The 17,198-nt window shown below is 40.7% G+C and overlaps 1 protein-coding gene across 2 annotated transcripts in view; it reads left to right on the top strand.

Moving 5' to 3' along the window:
* The first annotated feature begins 776 nt into the window (after nucleotides 1–776).
* PPP2R3A (protein phosphatase 2 regulatory subunit B''alpha) overlaps nucleotides 777–17,198 on the top strand; it is a 161,382-nt gene continuing 144,960 nt past the window's right edge. The window contains exon 1 of one of the 2 annotated variants that reach the window (XM_039461890.2): nucleotides 777–903. The gene's annotated coding sequence lies outside the window, so the exon portion shown is untranslated. Of the gene's footprint in view, nucleotides 904–1,194; nucleotides 1,463–17,198 lie in introns of those variants that run through there. The other variant, XM_039461891.2, reaches the window with a different exon arrangement.

Genomic DNA, 17,198 nt, shown 5'->3' with positions numbered 1-17,198 from the left:
TTTCCATAATACAAATATATTCTTGTAGAGGGTATGATTATGGGCTTGTCACCTTTGAGTTCTTGTGGCAGTTAAAAGGAGGGCAATTTTGGAAGGCTCTTCCAGGCCGTGTCCTTCCAGCTATTAATGAGGTTCTGTTTCAGAGCAGACCATATTACACGCTGTTATTAATAAATCTGGCAAGTGGTTATAAGGGTGTGTGTATCAGAATAATCCATTAAGCTGTACATTGGTTTTATATAGCTGTCTATATTTGTGTTTTATTTAACAAGAACAGTTAAATGGCACTTCTTTTATTTTTCACACAACTTCTTGGGCTGAGTGAAATGTGGCGCAGGTGCAGCCCTCCAAGAGAGGACTGTCTGGTCAGCAGCACGCTGCCCTCAAGGGGCCTCCTTGAAGGCCCTTTGAAGAGAGCAATACAACTAATGACGATAACAATTAACAACGATGACAATACTGACGATGACAATTACTAATAAATCCAAGCAAGAGGCTTGCATCCATCAAATAGCAGCGACCACCACGAATCGCGTCCCCACGGGGCCGCCAGAAAGGAGACTGCACTGGCCGGGCCACGGCGGCTCTCGCGGCCCCCCTGGAGGCCCCCTTCCTGCCGTGTCCAGAGGGGCGGGGCGGAGGCTGGGGCGGGGCTGGACGGGGGCGGGGCCTGAAGTGCGGGCGGGGCTCCAGGCCGGCAGCAGAGGGTGGGGCCGAGGAGGAGGAGGTGGAGGAGGAGGAGAAGGAGGTGGGGGCCAGCGGGTGGCTGGGCGGGGCGCTTTCGGGCCTCCGCTCTTCACGCGGAGCATTCGTAGCCCGAGAGTCCGCGCCGCGGGGAGCTCTGGAGGTGAGCGCTGCCCGCGAGCCGAAGCAGCCGTCCGAGGAGGAGCTGCGGGCACCGAGGTAGGCGTGGGGACACTGGCCGCGCGGCCTGAAGCCTTTAGCTCCCTTGCCCCGGCCCGAGGTGGTGGCGAGGCTGGGGGGCGGCGCGCGGGGGCCGGGGCGGGCGGGGCGGGGACCTGGGGGCGGGGACCGGCCAGGCCGGAGGGGCCACGGGGAGCTGACTGGGCTGTGGTAGTCGGAATTCCAGGCGGTGCAGTGCCTCAGCGCGACCGGCGGGTCCCGGGACACTGCAGCCCGGGAGGTGTGGAAACCGCCTGCCCCCGGGGCGCCCGCGAGGAGGGTAGGCGGGGGCGGCCTGGGCCCTCCCACTTTTCCAGGGCTCCTAGGCCAGTTCGCCCGCGCAGCCCTCGGTAACTTGTTAACAGGAAAGCCTGGCAGAGAAACAAATGCCAGCGTTTTGGAAGAACTGAGAGTCACGTCGTTAAGCGCTGAGGCTTTCTTTTCTTTCCCCGCCCCCTGCCCAACCTCGGCCCGACTTGGCCAAAGAAGGATGTGTCACCAGCTCCGGGCCGCGGGCGGGATCCCCGGCCCTCCTGGAGCGGGGGTACCTGAAACAAAGGTAAACGGAGGCCGGGCGGCCCCTGGCCCTGCACCGCGGCCGCGCTGGAGCGGCTCGGCGGGTCTCTCCCGCGCCGATCCGGCCGCCGCCGCGGAGGGGCGTTCTCCTAGGGGACCTCTCGATGGAAACCAGCTGGCCGGGCTTGGAGTTGATACTGCATCCGAACTCAGTTGTGCTCACGTTATTTGCAGTCCTCCCACTCTGGTAAAGCTTAAGGAAATTTTATCCAGTCTTAGTGGTCAGCAAATGTACGGGAAGACAAATTGCTGTTTGTAAATTATAAGGTATTTTCTAATTAGGAAATAGTCTGAAAACGTTAAATTCTTTAACACGTAAGCAAAAAAAGAGTAATGCCTTCCAACATCTGAGGAAGTGTTCCTCAAGTCTTCATTTATGTACAAAACATCCCCCACACCTTTGGTGCCAGGCATTTTTCTTTGTTCTTCCTTAGTCTCAGGCCTTAGTTTCTTGTAAACAGAAAACCCAGCACCTAGACCCTAAGAATTGCCATACTAGGTCAGAGCATGCGCGTCCAGTTCAGTAGGCAGCGGGCTTGTGTTGTAGTAAAACACTTTTGTGGTTTTATTCTTAGTGATATTGCTAAAAATTATCTCAATTTCTTTCAATAGTATCCATGAAAGCCTTTTTAAAAATCTAAACCACTGTTGACACAATTTATTTACATTTATTGCATCCACTTGGCTTTTTAATCACCTCTGGCAGAAGAACTTAATGGCATGAGATGCTTGTGGGGAAAAAAAAACCAGATCTTTTATACAATCTAGGAGCTCAGAAATCTAGGAGATTTCTAGGAGAACGGGGAAACATATCAAAAAGGTTTAAAAAAAACAAAGCTTTGGTAAAGTGTTACTGGGCCAATCTGGCTGTTGAGTTCAAAAATAGCTTTATCCACAGACAACCTGAGCATTGAGCAGTTAAAGATTTATTTGTACTTGTAAGTATTTGCACATTTTAAAATGTAGCTTAACATTCTGGAAAGTGAAGGGCCTATCTGACTTTATCTTGGGCTGAATTAATTTGGCCTTAATGTTCAGCTGAAACCAGCTACTCTGAAAGAATGGAAGTTTTGTTTCAGTGAGAAAGGAAAAAAGGAGATGAATAATTTTGGAATATGGGTACTTAAGGGGGGACACCTGTTCAAATCATAACTCTGCTTTTAAACTCTTCAGAGACTCCTCATTGCCCATGATGAACATAGTCCCCAGTGATCTGGCCCCTCTTACCTTTCAACACATAGCTGAAGCTTTACCTCTGCCCTGAAGCTTTGCTTGACACCCCTTACCACCCAAAAAGAAAACAGATATTTAAAATCACCACCCTCTGGAGTGCAGTTGACAACTCTTTTGAGTATTACCATCTTCTGAGTCAGTGTTTCTCATTTGTGGTTCTGTTGGCATTTTAGGCCAGATAATTTCTAGTTGCGGAGGGCTATTCTGTGTAACATAGGATGTTTAGCAGCATTTCTAACCTCTACTGAGTAATAGATACCAGTAACACTGCACACACACAGTTGTGAAAATCAGAAATGCTTCCAGACATCACAAATGTCCCCAGGAAGACCAAAATCAGCCTTAGTTTAGACACTGTTGTGAACAGACTGCTGCCTTAACACCAGAGAGGCAGCATCGTCCTCATTTGTTTATGTGTTTACTAAGCTTGAGGGCGGGAACAGTTACTCATTTATTTAACAGATTTCTGAAGGCCTCTTTTGCCAACTGGACACTAGGTTAGGTATGGAAGTAAATTGGTAAAAACAACTCTGCATGCCTGGACCTTAATAGTCCAAAGAGGGTGACATGTATACATTATATAAATACACAATTATTTCATGACAGTTGTGTTAATTTCTGGGAGAAGTGCAGGCAGCTCTGAGTGCATAAAATAGATGTCCTGATGTAGTTTGGAAACTGGGAAAACTTTATTCTCTCTCATTTAATCAAAAACATGTTTTTGATTAAATGAGAGAGAATAAAGTTTTATTTACTTGTATACAGGTGTGCAGTGTTTAATGGGCCATTTAAAAGATTTTCAAGTGTAATTTAAGCACTGGTTTTTGTCTTAGATGTTTCCATCACAATCTAATTCTAGTTTAAGATGTGTCATAAGGCCTGACACAGTGGCTCACACTTGTAATCCCAGCACTTTGGGAGGCTGAGGCAGGCAGATCACGAGGTTAGGAGTTTGAAACCAGCCTGGCCAGCACTGTTAAACCCCGTGTCTACTAAAAATACAAAAATTAGCTGGGTGTGGTGGCAGGTGTCTGTAATCTCAGCTACTCAGCAGGCTGAGGCAGGAGAATTGCTTGAACCTGGGAGACGGAGGTTGCAGTGAGCCGAGATCAAGCCATTGCACTTCAGCCTGGACAACTGAGCTGGACTCCATCTAAACAAAACAAACAAAAAAAAAGATGCACTGTAAAAAGCAAGAGAAGTATGTTTCAAATATAGAAGTGTCATCAAGTAAAGAAAGATGTGGACCAGAAATGATCTGTTGAATTTAGCAAGATTGGAGTCTTGGAACTCAGCAAGAATCGTTTTAGATTGGAAGAAGCAGAAACCAAAATGAAGTAGGTAAAAAGTAAGGAAATGGGAGTGGTAAATGTTGGAAACTCTTTTGAGAAGTTTGCCCAAAAAGAGGAAGTGGTGAGGAAAGGATAGGCATCTTACATGCCTGCATGGTAGGTGTTAGTCTGTTGGTTACTCACTAACTTTTTAGGGATGTAGTCAGTGGTGTCTGATTACCCCTCTCCCATATTCATAAGTGGTCTCGTTTTGGAGACTTTCTACTTTTTACTGAGAAGAAATTTTGCCAGAACTTTTGAGGCTTCTGAAGGGGCTGACTCAGATTTTGGTTATTAGGCATAAGTTTCTTTCTTAACTGGAAAGCAATAGAGTCCTAAAGGCCAGCAGCGATCTGGGCTCCAGTGACCCTGACATCATCCACCCATTGAACTGATGAACAAAGACTATATTGTTGGTATGTTGAAAATGGAATACTTGGCTATGTTATGGAATGTGTATCTAACTGTGAGATTCCCAGGAATAGTTTTTGCAGCTGTATTTTTTCCAATTAGCTTGATATTATAGCTTGATTTTCCAGTTGCATGCATGTAAAAACTTTCATACTTTGAAATATTTATCATTGATGGTACCTGAGGGAGATGGATATAAATTGGAGATATAGGCCCTCACTGAGCTCAGAAAGAAGAAAGCAGAAAGCATTGAGCAAACTGGCTTCCAAAAAGTTGTGTGAAGGCTCTACCTCAAAGACTTAGGGTTACAGTGACTATTTAGGATGGATTGTAATGCCAGTGGTCACAACCAGTTTGTCTTTTATCCATATCTGCCACATTGGCAACTTTAACTTGGCAGAGAGGCTTTAAAGATCAGTTTTGTGCTTCATATTTCTAAGAGTTGTGGTCTACCAATAGAACAGAAAACACACGGGGTGGAAAAGGCCAAGAATTATTGATGAAGAATGGTTTTGATTAATTGAAGACATAAACCCGATTGCTATACTCTTTTGAAAACAGGAATATCATCTTATGAGGGAGCAGACTTCATAGCTGTCATTGGTTTATCAATTAGGTGGATGATGGTTAACTTCAGTATGAAGGATGACTTTGTGACATGAAAGCAGATCTTGGTCCAAGATAGTTTATAAAGGGAGTCCATTATAAGAAAATATTTTATTTAGAAAGTTGTATATGCTTGGACAGCTGTAGGAATTCCATCATCACAAATATGGTTAGGTACTACCATGCCTAGATGGCAGTAGATAGAGGCAAAAGTCTGTTACCAAGGTGATCTAGAGCTCCTTTGGTTTGTGGAGGAAACAGGATGGCTGAGTGGGGAGAGGACTTGGAGTCAGTTCCTGAGTGTAAAGCCTGGATTTGTCAAGGATGAAGTCTGTGATTTTTTTTAAATTGAGGTAAAATTTTAAAGTGTACAGATCAGTTCAATATATACTTTCACGTGCTGTGCAACCATCACCACTATCTAATCGTAGAGCATTTTCATCACCCCAAAAGGAAACCCTGTACCCATTAAGCAGTCACTCACCATCCCCCTTTACCCCTACCACGTGGCGCCCACCAGTTTGCTTTCTGTATGTATGGACTTACCTATTCTGAACATTTCATATAAATGGAATCATACAATATGTAACTTTTTGTATCTGACTTCTTTCATTCAGCATAATGTGTACAAAGTTCACTCAGGTTGTAGCATGTGTCAGTACTTCATTCCTTTCTTTGGTTGAATAATATTCCATTTTATGGATATGCTACATTTTGTTTATCGGTTGACATTTAGATTGTTTATACCTTTTGGCTCTTATAAATAGTACTGCTAAGAGCATTTATATGATTTTTTTTAATACCTGTTTTCAATTCTTTTGTGTATGTATCTAGAAATACTGCTGGATTATGCAGTAATTGTGTTTAAAAAGTTTTTGAGGAACTGCCAGACTGTTTACCACAGATGCTGCACCCTTTTAACATTTCTATCCACAGTTTTTGAGAATTCTAGTTTCTCCACATCCTCACCAACATTTGTTGTTTTCTGGTTTTTTGGTTATAACCATCCTAGTGGGTGTGAAGAGTGGTGCCTCATTGTGGTTTTGATTTATATTTCCCTAATGACTACTGACGTTGAGCATCTTTTCATGTGTTGGCCATTTGTATATCTTTGGAGAAATATCTGCTCTAGTCTTTTATCCATTTTTTAATTGAATTGTCTTTTGGTTGTTGAGTTTAATAGTTCTTTATATATTCTGGATACACATCACGTTTATGATTTGCAAATATTTTCTCTCTTACTGTGTGCTGTTTTTTCACTTTTTTGTTAGTGTTTTTTGCACAGAAGTTTTTAATTCTTGTGAAGTTGAATTTGTTTTTTTCTTTGATTGTGTATGCTTTTGGCATTATATCTGAGAATCTATCACCAAATCCAAGGCCCTGCCAGTTTACCCCTGTGTTTTCTTCTGGGAGTATATAGTTTTAATTCAGTTATTTGATGGATTTTGAGTTATTTATTGTGTGTGAGGTAACGATTCAACTTCATTCTTTTGCATGTGAATATCCAGTTATCCCAGCATAATTTGTTGAAAGATCTTTATGATTTTATGCAAGTCTGAGACTCTTGAGTTTTCTCATTTGTGAAATGAAAGTGATAAAAATACTTGCCTCACAAAGTTGTTGTAAGATTAAACAAGAAAGGGTATATGTGTTACCACTTTGAAAAGTATGTATCATTAAACGAATACTCATGATTATTATTGGCATGCCACATATAGCTTTCATTTGGTCAAGGCCCCATAGATCGAAGCCCTTCAAGGACCATCAGATGTCTTCCCTGTTAGCGCACAGTGGATCACAACATGACTGGAGGACTGAGATCCATGTTGTACTCCTGAGTCCAAAGTCACAGGGCCTCAGATGCAAGAGGTAGTTGGAGAGATTGCAGCTATCCGGAATTGAAAGTGTACTTTCTTGTAGGGTATGTGCTTATTGAATTCTGTTGCTATTCCTCAGAAATTGAGGATTGTCTATTCCAGGTGTTGAAAGATCCTAAAGAGTTTTCAGGCATAGTGGGAAATTAAATGGCAGTCTCTTCTTATTGGACCAAGAATCCTCATGTTTCACTCAATCACCTTTCAAACTTCTAGAACTAAGACTGTTTCAATGGTTAGTTACCTCACTTAGTTCAATCAACAAGTATTTATTAATTATATGCCAGGCACTGTTCTAGATACCGGAGATATGGTGCCTTTTAGTACAAGACCAAACCGTCTTGACTTTGCATTCCCCTCTTAATTTGTTTTCTACAGTTACCTAACTCACTGCCTGCAGTTCCTTTTCCACCATTCTCTCTTGAATCCACATTAATCAGGCGTCTTCTCCCACTGAAACACTCTTGTCAAGCCCACCACTGACCTTCACATTGCTAGCTCCAGTGAATCAGTTCTCAGTCTTCCTCTTACTTGACCTTTCAGCAGAACTTTACACAGTTGATTATTCCTCTTTCTTTGAAATGCTTCCTTCAGTTAGCTTTGCTGCATTCTCTGCATTTCCTTTCACCTTATTGGAGGTTTATTTAGTCTTCTGGCTAGTTCCTCATCATCTTCCTGACCCCTAAAAGTTGGAGCACTGCAAGTCTCATTAATACTGTGTTCTTCCTTATTTACTCTATGTCCTTGTCATTTCACTGAGTCTCACGACTCTAAATACCATCCAAACACTGACAACTACACGTTGACTACCAAATGTATGTCTCCAAATTAGGAAATAACTTGCAGTAACGTCTTTTCCTTGCTTGTGTCCTCCTTTAACTGCCTATTCCCAACACAGCAGCCAGAGGAATCTTGTTAAAAGTAAGTTATCCACTCAGAGGCTTTACACTTACCTACAAGGCCCTTACATAATCTAAACTCCTCTTTGTCTCTCCGACCTCATCTCTTACTACTCTTCCCTATGCTTGCTTTGTCCCAGTCAGAAAGGGGACTTTTTTTCTTCTTCCAACAAGCCAGGCATGTTAATTCCACAGGACTTTTGCTTTCCCCTAATAAAGCTTCCTCCCTCATTCTCTATCTCCCTTCCCTTTCAAACTCTGCTTCCCAACACTTTGGGGTAAAAGGAAGGGGTATTCAGTCACCCTAGCCCCCTACACTGAGCACTAAGGCTGCCCCCTTCCTCTTGTGTGTTTATTCATCTTTATACTTTCATTTGAATAGAGTTCCTCCAGTTGAAAAAGCAGTTTGGAAACTGCTTCTCTGTGAGATTAGAAATAAAAAGCAGAGATTAGTGGTTGTGAATGGAAATGTCATTAAGGGCTTAGGAATCCTAGCAAGGGCCACATATCCCTTCCATTTTGTAGATCATAGGCATATTTCCTATTTTACAGCCTTGGGGATTGGGCCCAGAATATTGCTGTTGTGAGTACTGATGTGCTGCTACCAATGCCCAGTGGTCCATCAAGCACTGTGGCTCAGGTGTTAGCATTTTGTCTTCTCTCAACATGGTGCATCTTGGCAATCTTGTTATTCTTCTAGCAGAAGGTTGAGACCCCTTTCCCACAGTGGGCCCTCCTCAGTGAGTGAAGGCTCACTGGGTGCTGGCAGCAGTATTGGGATCCAAGTATTAAAGGCAGTTGAGGATTCTGTGTAATGAAGAGAGTGTGTTGATTCTACTGAGAAATGCCCCATACCTTAAAAGGGCAAACAGGCCAGGCTAGTGACAGTCTGTCTAGTAGCAGGTTCAGATTCTTCATCAGGGGCAGTGTTTCTCAGCCTTTGTATGCAAACCTACAGGCCTTTATGTGGGCCCTCTGGTGAGTTCATGTTATTAAAATCTGGAATGGTGTCTGTTCCGATTTGTTCTCTTAGAAGAAAAGGTATTATTTCTAATGAATTTTTAGCCAAATATTATATAAATAGTCTCTTTGCTTTCCTTTTCCTAAATGAGCTGATTTCCTAGATGATAAACAAGTAGATAAATAAATATAATTTCAGATAGTGGTAATAGTGCTATGAAGAAAATAAAACGGGCTTTTCCCCTAATGATGAACACTTGGATTGTTTCCCATTTTTCCTTATTTTAAACATTACTACAATGAACATCCTAGTATTTGTGCAACTGCGTGAATATTTATGTTAAATAGATTCTGAAAGGTGGAATTGCTGAGTCATATAACTAAAATTTTAATAACTGACAAATTGGTCCCCAAGATATCTGTACTAATATTACATATATAAGACATATGTAATCTAATTAAAAGCACTAATAATATTGAATACATTCGGCCGGGCGCAGTGGCTCAAGCCTGTAATCCCAGCACTTTGGGAGGCCGAGGCGGGTGGATCACGAGGTCAAGAGATCGAGACCATCGTGGTGAACATGGTGAAACCCCGTCTCTACTAAAAATACAAAACATTAGCTGGGCATGGTGGCTCGTGCCTGTAATCCCAGCTACTCAGGAGGCTGAGGCAGGAGAATTGCTTGAACCCAGGAGGCGGAGGTTGCGGTGAGCCGAGATCGTGCCATTGCACTCCAGCCTGGGTAACAAGAGCGAAACTCCGTCTCAAAAAAAAAAAAAAATATATTGAATACATTCTCTTTGTGAGAGTAATAAACATACTAGAAGGCTAAAAATATTCATACCCTCACCAATTTGTGAATTTCTGCCTCTTTTAAAAGTTATACAAAATGATATCTCCTTGTTTTAATTTTTATTTCCCTGGACTTGAATATCTTCTCCAAAGTTTTTGATCATTTGTATTTATTTTTCTGTTTATTGGGTTGCATAGCAGAGACTGCTGGTTACCTCCTATCATTCATTTTTCTTTCATCTTTAGTAATAGAACCCCAGCTTAAGCCAGGCACATAGCTGCGCATCTGGAACACTTTACCTACTTGGAGCTAAGTATAACCATGTAAGTTTTAGCTAGTGATATATAAGCAGAAGGGTTAGGTGCGACTCTCTGAAGTCTCCTTAAAGAAAGAAAGCACTCCCTTCTTCATCCCTTCATGTGTCATATTTGTTGGAACACAGATGTAAAGACTGGACTGAAGCCCTGATGGCCATCCTAGACCATCAGGACCATCATGGTAGGTCAGTTAGCCAAAAAGGCCAGTCTCTTGAGCATTTGGCAGAGCTGCTGCATGAGCTCTTACCTTCTTTTTCATGAGAGGGAAATTTAACTTGTATTTTGTTTAAGCACTCTTATATTGCATTTTTCTAGAATATATAATAGGTGCTTGCCTTTTCTTATTTATTTATATTCTAGATACTCATTCTTTATTATAAAAATGGCATATTTTCCTCTAGTCTGTTGGAATCCTCTCCCTTTATTGTATCTTTTGTTAAATAATAATTTTTAATTTTGATGGCAAATTTACCTAACTTTGCTTTATATGTTACTTACTTTTTTAATACTGACTTCTTAATGGATGTCTTTTCTGTCCCAAAGATACACATAGAATCTTACTTTTTAATACTGTTTTTAAAATTTACATCTTTAACTTCATCTGGAATTTGTTTTTGTGAATAATGTGAGGGAAGAATCTTGTTAAGTTGGCCATTCATTTGAAATAATAATTTTAATAATAGGTGGCATGTCAAATTATCAGTTACTAAATTCTCATATGTACATAAGTTGGTTTTAGGACTCTGGTCCCATTGATCTTTGTTTCTATACCATTAATACATTTTAAATTCCAATAGTTTTATAATATTTTTTCTTGGTAAGGCAAGGTTCTCCTCCATTCTTTTAAAAAAATTAAATATATTTAAAATTAAATTGCTATAGCAGAATATTTGTGAAACATGTATATAAGGTGTAAAGCATAGCAATACAGTGAACACTTGTTACCCACCATTCAGTGTAAGAAAAAAACATTACCATTCCCCTGTCGTCCCACTCCAAAGTTGTCTTGACTCTTCTGGCACATTTTCTCATTGATGTGAAATTTTTGAATTCCATTACAAATTGCTCTCAGAATCAATTTATATCATTTACATTAATAATAGTTCTGTATCAATAAAATATTTAAATATTTTTCCATGTAAAGACAACAGTTTGAATGGTGTGATGCAAATACACAGTCATTAGAAGAAACTGGTCGAATATAGTCATGATCCCTAATTGCTTATTGTCTACTTTGGTGGTTTTTAACCATTACACTGTTTTTAATTGTTCTTAGTTGCATTTGTGGTTTAATTTGTACTCATAATGGACTGTTGGTTAAAGATGGAACATGTGTGTAACACATGTTAAAATATAAGTTAATAAAGAGCATGAAAATATAATTCTGCTATATTATTTTAAGATGTTATTTATTAAATGCATAAGTTGCATTCAACTGATAGGCATTTTTTTTTTTTTTTTTTTTTTTTTTTTGGAGATAGAGTCTCACTCTCTTGCCCAAGCTGGAGTATAATGGTGCAGTCTCCGCTCCACCTCCTGGGCTCAAGCAGTTCTCCAGCCTCAACCTCCCCAGTAGCTGGGACTACTGGGAATATAGGTGTGAGCCACCAATGCCCTACTAATTCTTGTATTTTTGTAGAGACAGGGTTTTGCCATGTTGCCTCTGCTGGTCTCAAACTCCTAAGCTAAAAGCTATTCACCTGCTTTGGCCTGCCAAAGTTCTAGGTTTGCAAGTGTGAACCACCCACCACACCTGGCTGATCAGCATTCTTATAAAATACCAAGATGTATCTAATATTTTTTAAACTACCATGATTAGAGGAAGCCAGGTGAAGGGTGTTTCTGTACTATCTTTGGAACTTTTCTGGAAATTTAGAGTTATTCCAATATAAAAAGTTTTAAAAAATCATGATAAAGATAGAAACATCAGCCAGGCATGCCTTATATTTAAGTTATACATTTATTTACATATGCATGTAATTGTCATTTGCTATTTCCTATTCTTAAGCCTGCTCTAGAGAAAATAATTTTCAGGTTGGTTCACCAAATACAAATAGTAAGGTACTCTATTAAATCTCATGAAAGATAGCATAGGCCTAATCAATATAAGATGCTTTAATTTCTAAAATGAATTGTCAATTGAAAGACCCAATGTGGTATTAAATAATTAGGAGGTGGTTTTCTTGAAAAATAATTCATTTTCAGCTTTCTATATGATTGGTGTTGTAGACAACTGGATGTGTGGGTTTTTTTCGGGAGGGGGAGGAGTTGTAATTAATTGTACTGTTTAGGTAGTTAAAATTCTAAAAAAGAAAAATTTAAACACTTGAAAATTTGAAGAAGAAAAGATATAGGGTGATTCTATCCAATTTGGCTTTTCATTTATTGGGAATAAAAATCTACAATATGTCTACAAATAAATTCTCTCAAAGAGCAGTGTGAAACCATTTGTCCTGCCTTGACATTTAAAAACTAAACCCCCAGATTATCAAAATAAGCAGCTGATCTTTATAAGCTCAAAAATGGAAGCATCAGGTTATAGATGCAGTTTGTTATTTTGGATGCTATAATACAAGTTAATTTTTCATCTATATTTTAATATACATTTGGTGCCAAGTCCATCTTCTCATCAACTTGTAATTTTCTTTACATGACAGAATAGTTCATTTACTGTGAACAGAAGTCAAAATTTGTTCTTAAATATTATCAGTATTATTAAAAATTATGCCACATAAACTTTATAATACAATATTTAATGATATGCTGATTTAAGATAAAGCAATATTTTATCATGTCATTAAAAAACTTTTTAATGATTTAAAAAATTCCTAAGGAAGTTTGCAATATTACTTTTTAAATATTTATTTGGCTGGGTATGGTGGTTCACGCCTATAATCCCATCACTTTGGGAGGCCAGGCCAGTGGATCACCTTAGGTCAGGAGTTCCAAACCAGCCTGGCCAACATGGTGAAACCCCATCTCTACTAAAAATAAAAAAATTAGCTGAATGTGGTAGCACATGCCTGTAATCCCAGCTACTTGGGCGGCTGAGGTAGGAGAATCACCGGAACCCAGGAGACTGAGGTTGCAGTGAGCCAAGACTGTGCCACTGCACTTCAGTCTGGGCGACTCAGGGAGACTCCATCTCAAAAAAAAAAAAAAAGATTTATTTGTCAAATAAAAAGTTGGGAAGCACTGATCTGCATTAAAGGCCTGACCACTGAAATTGTACTGATTGATGTTCGATTGGATCAGGATCCAGATTGGCCAGCCTGGAAAAGACATACCATCATCAGTGTGGGAACAGGATGTGTCACATGATGGGTTCCTTTAACTGAAGTGCACAGCATTGCTGCTCATTTTAAAAGGGTAACAAGTTTCCCCTCTCAATCCATGTTGTTGCTTTGGTTATAAAAATGGGCACATGGGCACACTGCATCTCTCATCCTGCCATCGTTATAATAAAAGATTAGAATGTCCAAAACATACTGGGCAGAAGAAGAAATATTGCAAGAATCCATTACATAGGACAAGGGATTTTTGGCAACAGATGAAATGAAGAGAGATACCAAAAGAGGGAAGGAGGTAGGGTATTATGAAAGCAAGAGCCGAAAGAAAAACAGAATATCAATTAAGGTGTATATTTGCATGTTGTAGAAATTGATTGGTTTTAAGGAATAAACATCCACTTAAGTATATCCTCTATAAGTAAAAAGATTGTTTATTAAATACAAAGGGAACACATCAGTTCATTCAAATTTTATTAAGTACAGCCAGCCATCATGGAAAATCAACATGATTCTCTATTCTCTCTCTATGTTATGTCTGCTCTGTTTTCTTAACACCACTGTCTCCTGCCATGTTGCTCATCATAGATGCCCCAGAACTGTGGCCTCAGGCACAAAATGATAGGGTCTTTAAGATTCAGAGCTCTCAGCTAATGGAACGTCTTTCAGTTTCAATTTCAAGTCCCCAGGACAGAAAATATAATTGGCCTACCTTGAGTTAGTGTCCCAACCAAATTTTCCAGAGATTGGAAAGCATGTGACACATAGTTCTCCCATCTACCCTGTGGACAAGGCTAGTCTCTAAGAAGTGGGTATAAGTCAAGAGGAAATGAGTGAAATATCTTGTTCAGTACATAAAGAAGACTTGTTTGAAGAGCAGTTAATTGCCGTCTCAAGCCTTGGGGGATAAAAAGGAGCATAACATATGCATAAACCCCTTCTTAAAAAAAAAAAGTTGGTAAGATATAATAGTTAAGAAAGGTTGAGTCAGTTTATAACATGAACTACTTTTGCCCCGGGCAGCTTTATTACCCCAATAAAATTTATAGACAATTCTCACCCAACAGGAACAAGGGGCTTTAGGAGGTGAAATGAAGTACATGACTGGAACTTTAAGTATATAACCAAAAATTTCCATAAGGTATATAGTATAGACTCTTGTACATTGGTATAGACATCTTGGGCCAAAGTCTGTTTCCCCTTAAGAGCCAGCTACCATCATGATAAAAGTCTGTTTAGGCCGTTGCCAAGTCAACCTGGTGATTTCCATGAAGTTCCACTCAGCTCAACTAGCTTGGTAACCACTGATGTTCAAGTGTCTTGAGTTTTCCCATGGTTTGTCTTGAGCCCTTCCTACATAGCAGGTGAGTGACAGCAGGGCATTTACGAGGAACACCACCAGGTGTAGGTATACTGAATGAGACTGGTAACATCAGAAGCTCTTAATGGTTTCCAGTCATCAATACATGTATGTCACTTTGCTTAAAGGACCAAGGCCTGGTTGACTTGGCACCAAAGGTATATTAAAATGTAGATTAAAAATTAATTTGTATTATAGCATCCAAAATAACTGCATCTATAACCTGATGCTTCTATTTTTGAGCTTATAAAGATCAGCTGCTTAGATAACCAAATGTCTATACAGGAATGTGTTCTCTGGGGATTCGGACATAGGCTCTTTAAGTTTGATAATCACATTGATGTGGGTCCACCTTATTGGTGAGCCAGAAGGCTATTCAATAAGTAGACGTCTGTAAAGTAACTTACCTAGCAATAGTAGATTCATAATTGAGTATCTTGCTGGCAGTCTTTCTCAGTTTACATGTTGGTTAGTTGTGCTGGGTCTTACAGCTGTAGCGGATTGTCTTCTGTACTTTGCCTCTTGGTATTAGAGGATTTTGGATGGGGGCCAGGGATGCTGCTCTTAGGTTAAAAGCAAAGGCTATATTTTTTCATCAGGTAGAATGCCAAATGAAGCTGAACAACTCTCAGAAATGGCCAGGAGGGCCACTTTATCCTATATGGAGCCAGTCAACCCCTCTTTAAAACTGATTACAAAAAGCTACTTTTTTTCTAGTCTAGACCTTGGTCAAGGAAACTGAAGTGGTGGTATATTAGCAAATTGCCTTCCTTCTTTCTTGTTTTCCTTCACTGAGTGCTTATATATTCCAGGCCCTGTTTTAGTGTTAGGATGCAGTGGTGACAAACAAAATCCTTGCCTTTGGAGTGTGCATTCTATTGCAGGGATAAAGACAGTAAATGTGTAAACAGTAAATAAATCCAAGAACTTCTAAGTTCTATAAAGACATGAACTCGCGTAATGGGGCAGAGAGTAATGAGATGGGGCCATTGGTCAGGGAGAGGAAGAAGCCATTGGAAGAACTGAAAAAAGGCCAAGGAAGAATAGTACAAGATGAGGTTAGGTAGGTGGCTAGCAGACTGGAGCAATTATAGACTATGGGAGAGGAGTTTAAAAAGAAACACAATTCGCTCTGATTTGTATTACTCTGGTTGTGCTGTTTGCAGAATGACTGGAGTTTGGAGAGGCAAGAGTAGAAGCAGGGAGACCAATTAGAAGTCCATTACAGTACTTCAGGTGAGAGAGGATGATGGTTAGGTTCATTATTCCAATAATGGAGACTAAAAGTGGTCAAAATTAAGAGTTTTTTTTTTGAGACAGTGTTGACAGGTCTTACTGAAAGAGTTGATATCCTAGGTATGGGCTGCAAATATGGCAGGTGGCCATTCCACTTTTTTTTTTCTTTTTTTTTTTTTTTTGAGACGGAGTTTGGCTCTTGTTACCCAGGCTGGAGTGCAATGGCACGATCTTGGCTCACCGCAACCTCCGCCTCCTGGGTTCAGGCAATTCTCCTACCTCAGCCTCCTGAGTAGCTGGGATTACAGACACCTGCCACCATGCCCAGCTAATTTTTTGTATTTTTAGTAGAGACGGGGTTTCACCATGTTGACCAGGATGGTCTCGATCTCTTGACCTCGTGATCCACCCACCTTGGCCTCCCAAAGTGCTGGGATTACAGACTTCAGCCACCGCGCCCGGCCCCATTCCACTTTTATGAACTTGGAAACACCTAACAAGACACCTGTAAAAAGTTCTGTTTCACGGGGCCGGGCATGGTGGCTCAAGCCTGTAATCTCAGCACTTTGGGAGGCCAAGACGGGTGGATCACGAGGTCAAGAGATCGAGACCATCCTGGTCAACATGGTGAAAACCCATCTCTACTAAAAATACAAAAAATTAGCTGGGCATGGTGGCGCATGCCTGTAATCCCAGCTACTCAGGAGGCTGAGGCAGGAGAATTGCCTGAACCCAGGAGGCGGAGGTTGTGGTGAGCCGAGATCGCGCCATTGCACTCCAGCCTGGGTAACAAGAGTGAAACTCTGTCTCAAAAAAAAAAAAAGTTATGTTTCACAATAATGTACTCCAGTTGTGCATCTACTGGATTGTCAGGTTCTTTGTCTATATAATAGGTAATTAATAACAAACTCTTATTGGGCTTCATCTAGAAAATAGAGGGATTCCTGCAGTCCAACATGTAGGATGTCAGCTGAATGAAGAACTTTGGAAGTGTCTCAGGTTCTCATTATACCCTTCAGGGCACCTGAGGCTGAATGGCCATCAAAGGTTGGTGAAGCAGGGTAGGTTGCTGTCCTGACCCTAGAGTTAGACCCGTCAGCTCAGCCTGACATACCACATGTATGACCAAGAAATAAAAAGCAAGTCATGAACAACCTTGCTGGCTGTTATAGCAGATAACTCTATTTATTCTCAACGCTCCCACTCTCAAATTCCTGACTCTGTGGTCAGTCTCCATACCTGTTCTGGCCTTTTGATTTGGACTCCCCTTTGGCTTCTTGAAGTTGAACCTTGCTCTCAGTTCTGCTTTCCCATCTGATCTCAGTATCATCTTCCCCAACTTCAGCCACCCCCCACAGCACATACATACACACACCTCTTTCATAATATTGAATGAAAAATTTCCTGC

The sequence above is a fragment of the Saimiri boliviensis genome, chromosome 9, assembly GCF_048565385.1.
Source record: "Saimiri boliviensis isolate mSaiBol1 chromosome 9, mSaiBol1.pri, whole genome shotgun sequence".
NCBI lineage: Eukaryota > Metazoa > Chordata > Mammalia > Primates > Cebidae > Saimiri > Saimiri boliviensis.
The sequence above is the reverse complement of the archived record's forward strand: the minus strand, read 5'-3'. Positions and strand labels throughout refer to the sequence as shown.